Source organism: Cibotium barometz, chromosome 58, assembly GCF_041138505.1.
Source record: "Cibotium barometz isolate CiBa-2024 chromosome 58, ASM4113850v1, whole genome shotgun sequence".
NCBI lineage: Eukaryota > Viridiplantae > Streptophyta > Polypodiopsida > Cyatheales > Cibotiaceae > Cibotium > Cibotium barometz.
This window is the reverse complement of record NC_141103.1, coordinates 15,903,515-15,908,317: the sequence shown is the minus strand read 5'-3', so window position 1 is coordinate 15,908,317 and position 4,803 is coordinate 15,903,515.

Here is a 4,803-nt window from a genome sequence, read left to right as displayed (position 1 = left end):
CTCTCTCTGCGTCAACTTCTCTCTACGTGTGTGTATTCTGCTGCACTAACTCTGACATGGTATCAGAGCTTTTGGCTCAATGATCCTCAAGCGCAGGTAGGAGCAGTTGAGAACAAGAGCTGCGTTTTTTTGGCTTGCGTGCTGTATTGGCGGCGATCGTGAAAGGCAGTGTGTGCTGCTGGCTGTGCTTCTGCCTCGCTGTCTACAGACAGCTACTCGTGTGTGCTGTGCTTCGGCTTTGCTGCAGACAAGGCGAGGAGGGGCTGGGGCAGCACTGAGAACACAATGGCCGGCGGCGTGGTCGACGGCGTCTGCTTGAAGCTGGCTTCGGGTGACACGTGGGTGCTTACGTTGGGCACTCGCTGGTCCGGATGAGTGTGAGGAGCAAGGCGGCCAAGAAACACCGTTTTGCAGAATCTCTCACCAAGGAAATTTCCCCTGCCATTCAGACTTTAAAGACTGCCAAGGAAATGTGGTCAAAGCTTGCAGGAATGTTTGATCGAGACTCAACAATGCGAGCAGTAACCCTTCTCGGCCAGTTGTTTTCCATCAAGTTTGAAACCGGGACCTCTATGCAGTCACTTCTAATGAAGGCAAAGGTTATCCATGATCAGTTATCGGCTATGAATAGTGCATTAACTAGTACCCAGTTAGCTGCCTTGGTTCTTACGAAGTTGCCTGAGGAGTACGAGATGGTCTCGAGGGCATTACGCTTACAAGTCACGAAGGAAAAGCTGGAATTTGATGATCTCAGCTCTTTTCTCATTGAGGAGGAAGCAGTGCTCATTTCCCAAGGCAAGATTTGGGTTCCGAAGGATGTAGAATCGGCACATGCTGCATCGGAATCCAATAAGAAGTCTAGGAGCCGTTGTTATAAGTGCGGAAAGCGAGGGCATTTGGCTCGGGATTGCAAATCCAAAGCTAAAGCTCAAGGCTCGACGAATGACAAAGGCAAAGGCAAAGCTGACGAGGATGACAGTGACAGTGATTCTAAGAGGGATGCTACGGCGTCTGCCGGTGTGGCGAGGACTTATACTCCAGCATTCTAGCTTGGTGGATGGATGCTACCACGTGCTTCAACCAGAGAGAGGCATGTGAGTGGCAGAGAGGGGCAGTCTGTGCTCCCGTTTTTTTTGGTGATTTGGACCCGTGTGTTGGAGTTCAAGGCACATGCATCTGGCATGGAACAGCTTGACAAATCTATGGACGTGATGTGTTCGTAGTTCATTGGTAGTAGACTATGGATGGGATGAGTTCCTAGTTCATTGTCAGAGAATTTTGGGCGTCATGTGTCGACAGTTCTCAAGGTTCAGAGGATTTTTTTTTAACGTGATGTGTTCGCAGTTCAACGAATGGGGGATCATGGATGTGGAGTTGTCTGCAATTCATTATTCTATGTGGCAGCTGAAGCTCAAGATGGCATTCCTTGAGGAGACAGGTTGTTTGGTGCATTTTCCGAGGTGTATTCAGTATCCGGCCAGTACTGAGGTGTCCATGGTTGCATCTACATCGACTTGGTTTCTTTTCTATGTCCACTATGAGCTACAGAGAGGGTGTTAAAATATAGTATCTCATGTGGATTCAGTCGTATCTAAGTGAGTCGGCCATTTCCATTTAGAGGGTATATATACCCATGCCCAACCATTGTAAAATCCAACCTATTCATTGCTAATACATATCAAAGCTGTTCGCCAACCTCTCTCTCTCTCTCTCTCTCTCTCTCTCTCTCTCTCTCTCTCTGCGTCAACTTCTCTCTACGTGTGTGTATTATGCTGCACTAACTCTGACAGAATCCCCCCACACACACACACAAAAAAAAAGGCCCTAAGTTGACTTCGACCACAAAAGGCACACCACTTTCTGATTTCTCAAAGGCATGATGCCAACAAAGACATAGTGCCAAGAAAAGAACACTCAGTAATCTACCCTTGATTTTCAATGATTGATTACCCAAACTTTATGCACATGTAACATATGTGCACATGTAACATATGTACTCACATTTGAAGGATTTTGAGTATCCAAACTTCAACACTTCAAAAAAAAAAAAGCATAGACATTCTTCCACTTAGGCTCAAGGCCTTGACATGTTGGCTCTACTTCGAGGGCATCAAAGATGAGGAGAAAAGACATATATCAACAAAAAAAACTACACACACAATGCAAAAGAAGAGGGATCCAAGATCTAAAAGGAGAGAGAAAATCATGCATGTGGGCTCTATTCTTATATGATGTGACCTTAATTAGGCACACATATATGCATAGGAAAGGGAGCTTGATATATGGTAAGAATTGAACATTTTTGGTAGGTTTTCTCTTCATATATGATGTGACCTTAATTAGGCACACATATATGCATAGGAAAGGGAGCTTCATATATGGTAAGAATTGAACATTTTTGGTAGGTTTTCTCTTTAAAAATTTATAGTGGAAAAGATGAGCATACAAATTCCTCTCCTCTTCTAAGTGGTTGGTTTCAAACCAATAGGCACCATAGCTTTAAGGTTTTTAATCATAGGGCTACCTATTTGCTTTAAGGTCTTAAACTAATATGCTGCCTCGAGCTCATTTCCTTGGCCTTTTAGATAATTTAAGAAATCAATTGCAAGGTCATTAAGAAGTATTAATAACTTACAGATATATGAGTATATGAATATGAATACATGAAAAGGTCTCTATATAGATATATATATATAGCATAAATAAATATGAGAGTATGTGTGTGTACGTGTGTATAAACATGCATTCTATGAGTATGCTAGTGTTAAAGAGAGACTAAAAATATGAGACAATTATTATAAGTAAATGTATTAAAAATTTTAGTGTTAAAGGGGTGTGCACGCGCACGTGTGTGTGTGTGTGTGTGTGTGTGTGTGTGTGTGTGTGTGTGTGTGTGAGAGAGAGAGAGGAGAGAGAGAGTTTGAATGATTTGAGAATGGTTTTAGCAAATTTCTTAATTGGGTGGTTACATTGTGAGAGAATATGATTGGCAAGAAGGTTCTCGAGTGTGTGGAGTAGATGAGACTATGAGATATGAGGCTATTAAACCTTGTATTTCATATGAGAAATTTTTGTGACCAATATTTTTTTATACCTTATTTCATTTCCACATAACTCCTTCATTTCCATAACTCCTATCTAAGTTCTTTTCCATGAACCCATTACATCCTCCTTCAAGCCTTCCACTTCCCCAAATCCCACAATGTTTACAAACATGGTATCAAAGCCTCCTCCTATTTTTTGCTCAAGCTTGGTTTCTTCCCTTCAGCACTAAAGCAAAGGTGCCTATTTTCCTTAGCCTTTTGACCTGTCATATGATAGTAGCATCAACATTTCAAGCAACAACTTGTGCCATTTTTCCATGTAGTTACCCTCCTTTGCACATGTCTAAGTAACACAAAACATTTCTTGATAGTCCTATAGTGATGCCTAGATTCTCCACAGGAGATCTCATCCATTCAAGTTCTATTCCTACTTGCAACTCATTGCCTCTCTAGTAGAACCACCCGTTCATGCACTCATCAAGACTCTCCAAGCACAGCAAGTAGATCTTCTTTCATCATGATGTTTGTTTGAGTGTTGTTTGGAGTCTTCTTCTTGCTCCAACAATCTTTCTCTATGTAGCTTGCAGTTCACTCTAGCTATTGGTCCTTTGGTGAAGAATGCCTTCTCCTCATAGTGTGATGAAAATCTGCCTACTCTGACTTTGAGACTGTTTTCTTCTTTGATCAAGGCTCCTTCAATGTCGATGAAGGTTGCATAGGTAGGTACCCACCACAACGGGCTAAATGCTTCCAAGTTCATCCTCTTGAGAAGGATTGCTATGGTGTCCTCCTCTTCCATTGGAGACCCAACACATGCAAGTTGTTACATAACACTTTTCATTTCATTTAGATGTGCTTGGAATGACTCGTTTTCTTTGATACCCAACCCAAAATTTTGAATTTTTAGACTTATTTTGAAATTCTTTTGTTTGGCACCACATAGCTTCTCTAGTTCACCCCATGCTCCTTTAGAGTTATCTTCTGATGCAATATGATGGATGAAACTATCACCTAGCCCTAATGCAATGATGGCTAGAGCTCTCTCATCTCTTTCTAGCCAAAATATTTATCCTCCCTTCTAATCCTAGATGTTTCTCCCTTCCACTTACTATCCCCCTATCATTAGAACAAACTTAAGTTTTCCTTGCCATGTATGGAAACCTTCACCATAAAATTTATATACCATGAGTAGATTTGACATGGTTTCCTTATGGGGATGAGAATATCTTTGCAATGGGGTTACCGAAAGCCAATGTCTAGTCCATAATTAAAGTCGCAATATGCATTTGATGTGATTAATACTTCCCAAAGTCAAAAATTGTAAACTGGAAAATACCTTGATTTGGGAGAGTGATTTGGAGTCCTAAACCAAGGGGCAAGTTGATTTTGATGATGCAAAATTGTTTAGCATCACCCCAATGGTAAAGTAGAAGCCTTAATGGCTATGAAAACTGACTATAACTCTTACAATAGGTAAATTTATAGAGCAGAGAATGTCTTGACAATTAAAGCTTCAATGATTGTTATTTGTGCTCAACAAATCCATGTACACGTCCTCTACGCCATATGTATTGATCCCATGAGCCAAAAACTTGAGAGAATGATGAAAAAAAATATGATTTTACCCTCCTACTGGCTGGAATTTTGCCACCTAATGCTAGGCACTTTTGAAGCTCTTGATTTAATCAACAATGCTCTCCTTTGCTGCCTCGTAGCCCTTTGAGTTATTGTACCACCTCCAAAGTATGCCTTCTTAAAG